General features: G+C 39.7%; 1 pseudogene; it reads right to left on the bottom strand.

Moving 5' to 3' along the window:
* Positions 1-1,174: 1,174 nt before the first annotated feature.
* Positions 1,175-2,174, bottom strand: LOC147822081 (olfactory receptor 14L1-like; annotated as a pseudogene).
* Positions 2,175-14,357: the final 12,183 nt, after the last annotated feature.

Raw genomic sequence — 14,357 nt, 5'->3', positions numbered from 1 at the left:
AAATGCTCATCAATTGATCAATGGATACAAAAGGTTTTTTTTATATATAATGAACTACTATTCAGGTATAAATGAGGATAACCTTGAGGGATTTCTAGATAAGTGGATGCATATTCTTGAATGAAATAAATTGAACTCACATGTAAGTATCATAATTTCTGTCTGCTGTGAGAAACTCAAAATGTAAATAAGGACTAAAAAGAATAATATTAGGAAATAGAAAGAAATTGTTCAAAATTGTACCGTGAGATACTTTATTAATAATTAAAATACTTTATGACAAAAATATATTATTAGAAAAGCTAGAACCAGATTAGCAATTAAAAATATATCCTCACGATCATGATGCAAAGTGTATTTACTACTGTAATTCTCTAATAATTTTTATGTAGCATAATTTTCATAGAATGCCTTAACATCTACTTGTATTACATTAATATAAAATGTATTAAAGTAAAATCCAATTGTTCCCAAAGGGGGAAAAAGAGAAAGAGTAAGGCTAATTTAACATGAAAAAAAAAACCCTATATAGTTTTTGATACCAGGGATCAAACTCAGGTCCTTGTGCTTGCGCAGCAGGTGGCAAAACCACTGAGCTAAAGCCCCGGCCCCAAATACCCAATATTTAAGAGGGATAGAAAAACAATGGAGACAAGACCAAAACAAATGGAATATAAAACAGAGGTTAATTCTTTTAGAATTGTGGGTTTTGAGTTTGTCACATGGAAGGAAAAGCCTTGCAGTTGAGACCTCTTTGAATCTAGACTTCAGCCGGAGCACCATCATGGCTGCCTCTAGACCTTGCAGTTCTCAGGCCTCTGAGGGCTGTTCCAACCCCCAGCAGAAGTAAGTCATTAGCATGGATAGCAGGAAACTTTGAACCCAAGTAATGAGATCTATACAACAGCACTGTAACTACAGATGCTTTGAATATGAAGTGTATTTCCCACATTGAGAATAAAAATGTTGTTGTTGTGACTGCCCAAAAGTATTGTGAGTTCTCAGTATACTTTCAAATGTTGTTGGAGAAAATAAATCATCCAGAATTTGATGTAAATTCCCATGATACAAAGTCAATAGTGAAAAGAGAGCCACTGAATTGAAAATTTCCAACAGGGAAGATTAAATATTGACCTAGTCCTTCATTATACACAGAACGAGAGAAATTTTTGGAGTAGCAAAAGGGAATAGAACTGTTATGAGCAACCAAATGACTACTGTAATTAAATTTTACATCTTTATATTAAAATGAAAATCCTAGACATTTCCCCAGTTATCACATTCCTCAAGGCAGCCTGAAGCTCCTGGTTTCTCAGGCTGTAGATAACAGGGTTCACCACATGGGGAAGCACTGTGTAAAGCAGTGATGTCAATGATTTCAGTGAACATGAAGTTATAAAAGTTTCAGCTACATATGTAACAGACCCAGAACAGGGGAACAATGTCACTACAGTGACGTGAGGCAGGCAGGTGGAAAGAGGTTTCACTCTACCCTTTGTAGATGGAATTTTCAGTATAGTAAAAAAAATGTGAACATGAGATACAAGCATCGCAATAAAATACATGAAAACAGCCACACAGCTAGCAATGATCAGCCCACGCTCCAGCAGAGATTCTCCAGAACAGGCAAGTTTGAGAAGTGCTGGGACCTCACAGAAGAACTGGCTCACCTTGTTGGTCTCACAGAAACCGACAGAGAATGTACCTGCCATGTGCAGGGCTCCATAGATGCATCCCCCGAAGCCAGGAGGCCGTCACCATCTGCAAACAGGTGTCCCTGTTCATGAGAGCCTCATAATGCAGTGGGTGGGAGATGGCAGCATAGTGATCATAGGACATCACCAGAAGGAATGCATACTCTGTGTCACAAAGAACAATCAGAAAGAAAACCTCCAAGTCACAACCCAGGAAGGAGATAGAATAGATGTTGGTCAGAGAGTTCATGATGGATTTAGGGACAGTGACTGAGATGTAGCAGATATCGAAGAAAGACAAATTCTTCAGGAAAATGTACAAACGAGTTTGAAGATGCTGGTCAGCAGTGATGAGGGCCATGATGAGGAGGTTCCCTGTCAGGGCTGCCAGCTAAATCGGGAGAAGAGCATGGCCTACACCTTCTGGAGCATGGGATCATCAGAGAATCCCATCTGCAAAATCTCTGTGAAGTTCCTCATGTTGGCTAATTTCTCAACCCAGCTGCTTCTTCCTTTTGTTATTTAGATACTACTGATTCCTTGTTGACAGAAAGCCTCCAATTCCGGTTTTCTAGTCATATTTACTTTACTCAACTTGACTCTGTTTCAGTTGGAATTCATCGGAATACTGTTGAATAATCACAATGTTGCTCTCTGTCTTACAAGAAAAGGGAACCATGCATGCTGTGAAAGATAATTTAGAGTGGACAGAAATGAAGTGAAATGAAATGTGCTGGTTTCTTAGGAGCAGAAAGTGTTCTGGCATCTTTTTTGCCTTAGAATATCTAGCTGGCAGCTTGGGGAAGGCTTGGGGGATGGAACTGGTAAATTAGTTAACATATTTCATGGGAACAGCAGGTACATATAACAAAAATATTCCTATTTTGTTGGCTCTTTCTAGAAGTTATTGAACAAATATTTTGAAAAATAACAATGAGTAGTGTGGTTTGGACAAGTGAGGTTGTAGATGTGAAACCAAAAGCAGAAAGTCTAAGGAGTTACAAGAACAAGTGTCTCATGTGGATGCTAAATGTCTTTCTTGGCATTAGATGGAAATGTTTGAGCAGGATGTAATAGGGTGCCCAGATTGTGCTTTCCTGGCTAGTGCCCGGGAGGTGTGGTGCACACCTACTCTTCTAGCAGCATGACAGCTCGCACTTTCCCTAAATAAAATTATTACTCAATAATGATTGGAGGCTCCTGCCTCAATCTCAGATTTATCAATGTTCAAAGCATTTTTAGTTTTTAAAATCTTTCTCCTCTATCTCTAATTTTAAAATAAGCAGGGGTGTTCTAGACACACAGAAATCCCTAGGAGCACCATATCATCCTCTAGTCCTCTTACCTCTTGCAACAAAATAATTGCAAAATATGTCACCAGTTCTCTCAGCTGATTCATAGAACAACATTATAATTCCTTCTTCCTGAGGTATCAGAGCAAAGACATTTACATAATTGACCCATTAAAGTCACCCAAATTTGCAGAGAATTTTTCCTCACAATTTGTTAAACACGGTAGTCAGGACAAAATTAGATTGGAATATCCTGATAAGCATGCATGGTCAGACATATTTTCCTCTTATTTCCCTCAGCTGACTGTGTCCATAGAAATGGGTAAACATAAGCTCTTCAGAATCTGTCCTCAAAGGTCAAGATCATCCCAGAATAACTTTGTATTCCACAGCCAATGCTACTTTTTCTTGTACAATTTCTGTGTGATTTGACTTGCAGACTTCCTAAGTAGTCTTAGCACTGGTCCAAAGCTAATGTACATTTATCACTTCCTAACTGAGGAGGCAATTAAGTGGGTGAAATGGTCAAGGGTGTTGTTGAAACCATGTCCTCTGAGAGTCCAGGAGACAACCTTAAACCTCTAGATGCAGGATGACTCAGAAGGGTGATATATATCACAAAAATTTAGAAATAATTCAAATTTAAAGATATTCATTGCTGCGTTTTTATATTAGATTTTTAACTAGTAACTGAAATATTTGTATTCAAATAGAAATCAGTAGCACATATTAAGACACACATGTTATGCTGTTTTATATTCCATTACTTCAGCTGTGTTTTAAATTTTTCTCACTAGTATCTATAGAAATGTTACTCAAGGAAAATACCAAATTCTGCAAGACACTTAAATTTAAGTGAATCTTATCTGTAGAAACTTTCTCAAATATTTCTTATAAGGAGCATAATACATTTTGGTATTATATAAAATATGTTTATTTCTTCATGTATTGATGCACATTTAGAATGATTCCACATTTCAGTTATTGTGATCAGTGCTGCATTTGAAAAATCAACCCAATTATCTCATTGTGTCCTTGTATTCTCTGCCTTTGTGTACATGCTCAGGAGTGGGGAGGCAGGAAGTAGATTGGAGAAATTTTTGAAGGAGGGATCCTAAATGCCAGAGGGAAAAGGAGGAAGCTGGGTCTCCAAAAACACAGAGAGCCTGCTTTTGAAACCTGACCACAGCTGAGAAAGAAAAGAGAGCATATGTGCTATAGGCTTCCAGTCAGCCCAAGATAAATTCTTCAGAAAGCACAGAGCACCCACCTCTGAAGACTAAGCCATGCCAAGGACTGATGAGCTATTGAATACAATGGCACCTCCGTTCATGAACTTAATTCACTCCATGATTCTGGTGGCACACTGAACAGTTCACAAAGTGAAACACATCTTCCCATAAGGTTAAATGTGAATAACGTTAATCCATTCTGAACCATATGTATTTTTAACCATAAAAATATGAAACAAAGTACAATACAGTGTGAAGAGAGGGAACACTATCCTTGCTTAAGGTGACTTCTGGTGCAGAGGAGAGAAAGGTGGTTGGGAAGGTTATTGTTTGGAGGGAGAGTTCCCCTCCATAAGGACACTGGGGAGATTTCCTTCAGGTGTTTCCTTTCTTCTTTGTCTCTTAGCTGCAGGGTCAATTTTTGTGAATAATCTAATGTCATTTTTTTGTTTACTGCACTACATAAGCTTCCAGAAATGAGAAACCATGCTATCATTCAGAAGATTCAACACTGTTACAGTCATGTTGGGGTGGCTCTTAAGAAAATCCTGGTACTCATTCCGTTTTTCCATAATGGATTTTATCAAATAGCTGCAAACTTCCTCCTGTCTTCCTCTTCAGTGGAAGTTCCCCCAACAAGCATCTTTTGCTAATCACTCTGAAGTTCAGAAAGTTCTTCCACCCTCAGCTCCTCCTTATGGGCCTCAATAAGTTCCTCTATGTCTTTTCCATTGATGTCCAGACTCATACTCCTGACCTCCCACAGTTCCCTCAAATACATGTGCATCAGAGCCTTCAAAGTCACATTCAGTGACATCTTCCCAGTCTTTGCCAGTGAGCTTGATGTAATGGAGGACATAGAAGTGTTTCTTCCAGACCTCGTTCAGAGTCAAGAACATCTCTTCAGTGACATTAAAACACCTGGTGAAGAGCACCTTTGTGTACAGCTCCTTGAAGTTGCAGATGACTTGCTGGTCTGTGGGCTGCAGAAGAGCTGCTGTGTTGGGAGGAGGAATCTAGTCTTTATGAAGTCATATTCAGCATCCATGTCAACCACCAAGGCTGGACGGTGCGCTGGGGCATTGTCCATCAAAAGAAGGAATGTTTTAGGTAGTTGGTTGTTAGAAATATATTTCTTAATAGCGAGTGTGAACACCTCCTGCAATCATTCCATGAACAACTACCTAGTGATCAAAGCTTTCACATTGACCTCCAAGAGACAGGCAGTCCGGCCTTGTTCACATTCTGTACTTTGAATGCACCATGGGTCTGTGAATGGGACATTAGTAATGCCTTAATTTTGAGATCATCACTTGTGCTCACACAAAACAAAAGGCTCAATCTGTCCTTCATGGGCTTGTGCCTGGCAGTACCTTTTCCCTTCTGCATGATATAGGTTGTTCAGCATCTTCTTCCAGAAGAGCCCTCTTAAACACTTGTTAAGCAATGTATCCTAATGCCTTCATGAATTCTGTGAATCCTTTCTTGTAGGCTTCTGCAGTGGCCTTGTCAGAATTGGAATGCTTATCATGTCTTATCACATTGTGGATGCCACTTCTCTTGTATAATTTATCAAACCACCCTCTACTTGCTTAAATTCATCACTTGTTGCACTTGTAGAGGGTTTTCTTGCAGTAAATCACTGTGCATTTTCCTGGCTTTTTCATAGATCATTTTTTCACTAATGCTATCACTGTCCAGATATATTTCATTCATCCACACTACCACAAGTTTTTCCAGCTCTTCCGGCACTTGCATCCTCTGCTTGGTTAACATCATGACTCCTTTACCATATCAGCTCCCTTGGTGGGATCTTTATTTGATGATTTTTGATTGATATTTGAGATTGTCTACCTTGCCTTCTTGTACTCCAAGGCCAGACCAATCACAAGAATGCCACGCTCATGTTTTTCTACAATTTCCTTCTTAGAGTCTATAGTTAGTTCCTTCAAAACCTTCATACAATTCTTTCTTTGAACATTCTTGTCACCTTCATTACTGCTCTTCACTTTCTTTTTATCACCTAGTGGCTCTGTACTTTCTTTGGAGCCATGGTGGATTAAATAATACTACAAAGTACACTATGTGCAAAAAAGCACCAAAAAATGCTTCATAGAAAGTGTTCACAGTTCCGTTTTAATCAAAATCTCAACTAAAGGAAGCCCCAACCACATGTCCAAAAGGGGAAGATGGACAAAGCAATACCATTCACATCCCAATCTGACTCTCTGCATTGCTGATTTCTGCAGCACATCTCTATGAGGCCAGTAGAGTGAAAAGCACTTTTGCCTGGAAAGAACACTGAGGTTTTGCTGAAAGACAAGTCCTTGAAAGTCCTCTATGTTTTGCTAAAAAGAACATCATGTGTGAAACCAAACACAGTCCTCAGTATGGTCTGGCAGTTTACACTTCAGTTTTCCTTCAAGCATACGTCTAGTGCCAGCTCTCTCATGCAAGTCAATGGAAAGGTAGGATATAAAGTGCAGTTCCTTATTAGAGAAAGGAGCTAGAGCTTTGTCAGTTTGCCAGTGCACTCCACTCTTCACCTGATATTGAATACTCTTCACAACCCAAACTGGCTCTGTGCATTTATGATTTCTGGAGCACATTTCTATGAGGCCGGTAGAGTGAAAGGCACTTTTTCCTGGAAATTGCACTGAGGATCGGCTGAAAGTCAGGTCCCAGAAGACCTCTATATTGTCCTAAGAACATCATGTGTGAAACCAAACACAGTCCTCAGTATGGTCTGGCAGTTTACACTTCAGTTTTCCTTCAAGCATACGTCTAGCGCCAGCTCTCCCATGCAAGTCACTGGAAGGGTAGGATATAAAGTGCAGTTCCTTCTTAGAGAAAGGAGCTAGAGCTCTGTCATTTGCCAGTGAACTCCACTCTTCTGCTTATATCCAATACTTTTTCCATCCCAATCTGGCGCTCTGCTTTGCTGATTTCTGCAGCACATTTCTATGAGGCCGGTAGAGTGAAAGGCACTTTTTCCTGGAAATTGCACTGAGGTTCTCCTGAAAGACAGGTCCTAGAAAGTCTTCTACTTTGTCCTAAGAAGAACTTCATGGGAGAAGCCACAGTCAGTCTTCAGTATGGTCCAGCAGTTTGACCTACAGTGTTCCATCCATCACACTTCTAGCGTCAGCTTTGGCATGCAAGTCATTTGAAGATTAGGATATAAAGTGCATGTACTTCTTAGAAAATCACGTACAGCTCTGTCAGTTTACCAAGGCCCATCACTATTTGCCATCCAGGCAGGATCATTCACATCCCTATTTGGCCCTCTGCACTGCTGATTTCTGCAGCATATCTCTATGAGGCCTACATGCTGAATAGCACTTTGGCTTAGAAGTCCATTGAGGTTCTGCTGAAAGATAGGTTCTGGAAATTCCTCTATTTTCTCCAAAGAAGAACTTCATGTGAGAAGCCACTCGCAGTCCTCAGAATGCTCCGGCAGTTTACACTTCAGTTTTCCTCAAGCACAATTCTATCGCCGGCACTCCCATGCAAGTTAAGGGTAGGTTAGGATATAAAGTGCAGTTCCTTCTGAGAAAGCAGCTCGAGCTTTGTCTGTTTGCCAATGCACTCTACTCTTGTACGTACATCCAATACCTCTCACATCCCAATCTAGCTCTCTGCATTTTTGATGTCTGCAGCACATCGCTATGAGGCCTGCACAGTGAGTGAAAGGCACTTTGCCCTGGAATGTGCACTGAGGTTTTGTTGAAAGACAGGTCTTGGAAAGTCCTCCACATTTTCCTAAGAGGATCTTCATGTGAGAAGCATTTTGCAGTCTTCAGTAAGGTCTGGCAGTTTACACCTCAGTTTCACTTCAAGCATATTTCTAGTGCCAGCTGTCCCATGCAGGTCAGTGGAAGGTCAGAATATCAAGTGCTGTTCCTTCTCAGAGAAAGCAGCTAGAGCTTTTTCAGTTTGCCACTGCACTTTTTTCTTCTACTTATACCCTATGCCGTTCACATCCCAACCTGGCACTGTGCATTGCTGATTTCTGCAGCACATCTCTATGAGGCCTGTACTGTGAAAAGCACTTTGGCCTGGAAAGTACACTGAGGTTTTCTGAATGATAGGTCCTTGAAAGTCCTCTACATTCTCCTAAGAAGAACATCATGTGAGAAACCCAACTCAGTCTTCAGTATGGTCTGGCAGTTAACACTTCAGTTTTCCTTCAAGCATAGGTCTAGCGCCAGCTCTCCCATGCAAGTCATTGGAAGGGTAGGATATAAAGTGCAGTTCCTTCTTAGAGAAAGGAGCTAGAGCTTTGTCATTTGCCAGTGCACTCCACTCTTCACCTTATATCCAGTACTCTTCACATCCCAATCTGGCTCTCTGCATTGATGATTCTTGGAGCACATGTCTATGAGGCTGGTAGAGTTAAAGGCACTTTTTCCTGGAAATTGCCCTGAGGATCTGCTGAAAGTCAGGTCCTATAAAGTCCTCTACATTGTCCTAAGAACACCATGTGAGAAACCCAACACAGTCTTCAGTATGGTCCGGCAGTTTACACTTCAGTTTTCCTTCAAGCATACGTCTAGCACCAGCTCTCCCATCCAAGTCATTGGAAGTGTAGGATATAAAGTGCACTTACTTCTTAGTAAATCATGTACAGCTCCGTCAGTTTGCCAATTCCCATCATTATTCGCCCTCCATGCAGGATGCTTCACATCACTATTTTGCCATCTTCATTGTTGATTTCTGTAGCACATCTCTATGAGGCCTACATGCTGAATAGCACTTTGGCCTATAAAGTGCGTTGAGGTTCTGCTGAAAGATAGGTTCTGGAAATTCCATTTTGTCCAAAGAAGAACTTCATGTGTAAAGCCACTCGCAGTCTTCAGTATGGTCCAGCACTTTACACTTCAGTTTTCCTTCAAGTGCACTTGTAGCTCCATCTCTCCCATGCAAGTCAAAGAAAGGTTAGGATATAAAGTGCAGTTCTTTTTAAGAGAAAGCAGCTAGAGCTTTTTCTGTTTGCCAGTGCACTGAACTCTTCAACTTATATCCAATACCATTCTCATCCCAATCTGACTCTCTGCTTTGCTGATTTCTGTAGCACAACTCTATGAGGCCTGTACTGTGAAAGGCATTTTGACCTGGAAAGTGCACTGAGGTTTTGCTGAAAGACAGGTCCTTGAAAGTCCTCTACATTCTCCTAAGAAGAACATCATGTGAGAAACCTAACACAGTCTTCAGTATGGCCCGGCAGTTTACACTTCATTTTTCCTTCAAGCACAATTCTATCGCCAGCACTCCCATGCAAGTTAATGGAAGGTAAGGATATAATGTGCAGTTCCTTCTCAGAGAAAGCAGCTAGAGCTTTGTCAGATGGTCAGTGCACTCCACTGTTGGACTTATATCCAACACCGTTCACATCCCATCGTGCCTCTCTGCATTGCTGATTACTGCAGCACATCTCTATGAGGTCTGTACAATGAAAGGCACTTTCCTCTGGAAATTTCACTGAAGTTCTGCTGAAATACAGGTCGAGGATAGTTCTCTTTGTCCTAAGTAGAACTACATGTGAGAAGCCACATGCAATCTTAAGTATGGTCCGGTAGTTTACACTTCAGTTTTACTTAAAGCACACTTCTATGGCCTGTTCTCCCATTCAAGAAAAAGGGAGGTTAGGATATAAAGTGCAGTTCCTTCTTGGAGAAAGCAGGTAGAGCTCTGTCAGTTTGCCAGGGCACATCAGTCTTTGCCATCCATGCAGGATCATTCACATCACAATCTGGCCATTGGAATTGCTGATTCCTGCAGCACATCTCCTTGAGGCCTATATGCTGAATAGTACTTTGGCCTAGAAAGACCACTAAGGTTCTGCTGAAAGACAGGTCTTGGAAAGTCCTCCAATATCTCCTAAGTAGAACTACCCGTGAGAAGACCAACGCAGTCTTCAGTATGGTCTGGCAGTTTACACTTCAGTTTACCTTCAAGCACACTTTTACTTCCAGCTCTCCCATGCAAGTCAAAGGAAGGTTAGGATATAAAGTGCAGTTCCTTCTGAGAAAGCAGGTCGAGCTTTGTCTGTTTGACAGTGCACTCTACTCTTGGAGTTACATCCAATACCTCTCACATCCCAATCTGGCTCTCTGCATTGTTGATTCCTGCAGCACATCGCTATGAGGCCTGCACAGTGAAAGGCACTTTGCCTTGGAAAGTGCACTGAGGTTTTGCTGAAAGTCAGGTCCTGGAAAGTCCTCTGCTTTTTCCTAAGTAGAACTTCATGTGAGAAGCTTTTCACATTCTTCAGTATGGCCTGGCAGTTTACACCTCTGTTTCACTTCAAGCACATTTCTAGTGCCAGCTCTCCCATGCAATCAATGGAAGGTCAGAATATAAAGTGCTGTTCCTTCTCAGAGAAAGCAGCTAGAGCTTTTTCAGTTTGCCAGTGCACTTTTTTCTTCTACTTATATCTTATGCCGTTCACTTCCCAATCTGGCACTCTGCATTGCTGATTTCTGCAGCACACCTCTATGTGGTCTGTACTGTGAAAAGCACTTTGGTCTGGAAAGTACACTGAGGTTTTTCTGAAAGACAGGTCCTTGAAAGTCCTCTACATTCTCCTAAAAAGAACATCATGTGTGAAACCAAACACAGTCTTAGTCACAGTCTTTGTCATTTTGTTAGTGCACTCCACTCTTGGACTTATATCCAACACCGTTCACATCCCAACCTGCCCCTCTGCATTGCTGATTACTGCAGCACATCTCTATGAGGTCTGTATCATGAAAGGCACTTTGCCCTGGAAGTTGCACTGAGGTTCTGCTGAAATACAGGTCTAGGAAAGTCCTCCACCTTGTCCTAAGAAGAACTACACGTGAGAAGCCACATGCAATCGTAAGTATGGTCCGGTAGTTTACACTTCAGTTTTCCTTCAAGCACACTTCTAGGGCCTGTTCTCCCATGCAAGAAAAAGGAAGGTTATTATATAAAGTGCAGTTCCTTCTTAGAGAAAGCAGGTAGAGCTCTGTCAGCTTGCCAGTCCACTCCACTCCTGCAGGTATTTAATACCATTTACTTCCCATTCTGGCTGTCTACATTTCTGATTTCTGCAGCACATCTTTATGAGGCCTGTACAGTGAAAGTCACTTTGCCTTGGAAAGTGCACTGAGGTTCTGCTGAAATATAGGTCCTTGAAAGTTATTAAGGGAGGCTAAACTTATATATTACACAAAAATCAATTTTATATTTATATGCCAGATAATTATTATGTTCATTAAGTTAAACTTTTACCTTATTTTGTGTTGTCTCCCCCAAAATCTGTACTGTAGATATTTTGAAATACCAATGCATTATTTTAACTACACTAACCCTGCTGAGCAATAGAAGACAAGCACTTATTACTGTCTCAATGCAATAAGTTCCCACCAAGCTACACAACCCTACTGAGCCTACTGACTACCCCAGTCACTGGCTAAACTCTCAACTTCTGTGAGATTGTTTTAGGTTTCACATATACCTTAGTTACTTTTCTCATTATGCAGACAAAACACTCAATTCCTAAATTTAAAGGAAGAAAGGTTTATTTTTTCTTACACTTTGTAGAGGTTTCAGTCCATAATTGAGTGGCTCCAAGACAGGATTCCATGGCAAACTGGCAGAGTGAAAAGACACAGTTCATGGTGTGACATGCAGAAACCAACAGCAGCAGCAAGCAGCAAGCCTACCTATCCCTTTTGTCGCATCCAGGTTACAAGCCTTTTGAGTGGTTCCAACTTCATTAGGTTTGGGACGTTTATACTTAGTAAATCCATTTAGCCACACACAAAGCTATGCTAATTCCAATCAGTGGACTAATTTAACATCACACACCCTTAATCCTAGTATCACATCCTTAATCCACATTCTCACACTATACCTCCAGACCCCCTCAAAAGCCCCACCTATCATCACATTAGGCTTTGGGGGGATGTCTAGATACCAGCCAGAAAAACATGAATGAGATCATTAAATATTTGTTTTTCTGTGAATAGTGTTCTAGTGGTAAGAGATGGAAATAATATTTAAATTAACAAGGAAACATTACAGTAAAAGAAACATGGCTAAGAATAATGAGATAAGTATGTTCAAAGTGAAAGTGAGTAGGAGTAATTATTTTAGTATTTTGAAGTATGGTTCATGGCAATGTGTATTCTACTGTAATAAAAATTTTAAAATTTAAATGTTTCCTACTATTTTTGTATTGGGGATCTAAATCTGGACTTTGCACTTGAGAGGCAGGTGGCAGAACCAATGAGCTAAATCCCAGACCCCTAAAATTTAAATGTTTATCATATTTTATGATCACCCTCTCATTGATCAATGGTTGAGAGAAATTTCTGTCAAATGAAAACATACCAGTTTGGTTCCAAACTGACCTACTTACAAGCTCTGGCATGATGAGATTTTTGATTCTCTCCCAAAGTCAAAGTGATCATGAAAGGTAAACATTTTAATTGACTTGGGACAATGAAGCAGCCATGATAACAGAACTAAAGACATTCAGGAAAGAGCACTTCCAGAACTGCTACCAAAAGAGGCAAGAAAGTTGGAATAAGTGTTCAAAGCAAAAGGGAATATGTTGAGGGGGACCCTTGGAAATGAATCTTTCCTCTAAACTTTTTAGTTAAAATACTCACTGTATTTTGTTATCACAAGTCAAATATCACTCCACTTTTTCTTTTGCCATTTATCATTTGAAGAACATTTAGGTTAATTCTATGTCTTTCTATTGTGAATAGTACAGTAGTAAAAATGGGAATATAGATATATTTTGAAATGCTAATTTTACTTATAATAATACCCAGTAATACAATTGCTGCATCCTAGGATAGTTCTACTTTTATTTTTCAAGAAATTTACATACTGTTTTCCATAACTTTTATAGTAATTTGCATTTTCATCTGTATTGTCTAGGAGTTCTATTGTCTCCAGAGCCTCATTATTTAATTTTGCCTTTTTTATAATATTCATTATATCTGAAGTAAGTTGATACTCTACTGTGATTTTTACTAGTATTTCTTTGATTCTTATGGACTCTGAAATTTTTTTTACATGTTTTTGACCATTTTATTGTTTCAATTAATTTTATTGGTACATTTTTGGTATACAATACAATGACATTCATCATTGGAGATTTGTACCTTTACATAATGTAAACCATTCTTACTGTTTTTGCATTTCCCTGCCCTCCCTTCAACCCCTCCACCCCTGTCTATTTACAAAGACTTTGTTTCTATTTTTTTCTCATATAATTTCCATTTCCTTCTTTCCCTTCCTCTATCCCTGTGACTTCCCCTTCTCCTTTGCAACTTTTCTTCCTATGACACATTACCTATAATACATTTTGATCCTTATTTGCACTTTTGGTTTCTCACACAAGAGAAACTATTCAGTATTTATGCATATGTGTCCTATTTCTTTCACTTAAGTGTATCATCTCAATGTTCATTCATTTAGTTACAAATGTCTCTAATTTAGCATTGTTAATGGCTAAGCAGTACACCATTTTATTTTTAAAAAACACATTTTATTCATCCAGTCTCCAGTTTATGGGCAACTGGACATTTTCAAGTTTTAGCTATTACAAACTGTGCTGCTATAAACAAGTGTTGTACATATATCACTGTGGTATGATTCTTTTAATTCTTTTGGGAATATATCCAACAGCTGAATAGCTGGGTCAAATGGGACCTCTACTCCCAGTTCTTTGAGGTATCTCCATACTGATTTTCACAGTGGTTGTACCAGTCTACACTCCCACCAAAAGTGGAGAAGTGTTCCTTTTCCCCCCACAGTCCTGCCAGCATTTGTTTTTGGTTGATTTCATGATAGTAGCCATTCTTTCAGGGGTGAGGTGGAATCACAGCATTGTTTTCATTTTCATCTCTGGAATGGCCAATGATTTTGAACATTTTTTCCTGTGCTTATTTGCTATTACTGCTTTTTTGTCTGTGAGGTGTCAGTTCAATTCAGATGTCCATTTATGGATTGGGTATTTAAATTGGGGAGGTATGATTTTTTAAAGATCTTTATATATTCTAGATAGTAGACCTTTGTCTGAGAAACAGATGGTAAAAATTCTCTACTGCATTTTGGGTTGTCTCTTCACATTGTTGATGCTTTCTCTTCCAGTG

The sequence above is a fragment of the Heterocephalus glaber genome, unplaced genomic scaffold (assembly GCF_053883595.1).
Source record: "Heterocephalus glaber isolate CG9 unplaced genomic scaffold, H.glaber_assembly_v1.0 deba00001673, whole genome shotgun sequence".
In the NCBI taxonomy this organism is placed as follows: domain Eukaryota; kingdom Metazoa; phylum Chordata; class Mammalia; order Rodentia; family Bathyergidae; genus Heterocephalus; species Heterocephalus glaber.
The sequence above is the reverse complement of the archived record's forward strand: the minus strand, read 5'-3'. Positions and strand labels throughout refer to the sequence as shown.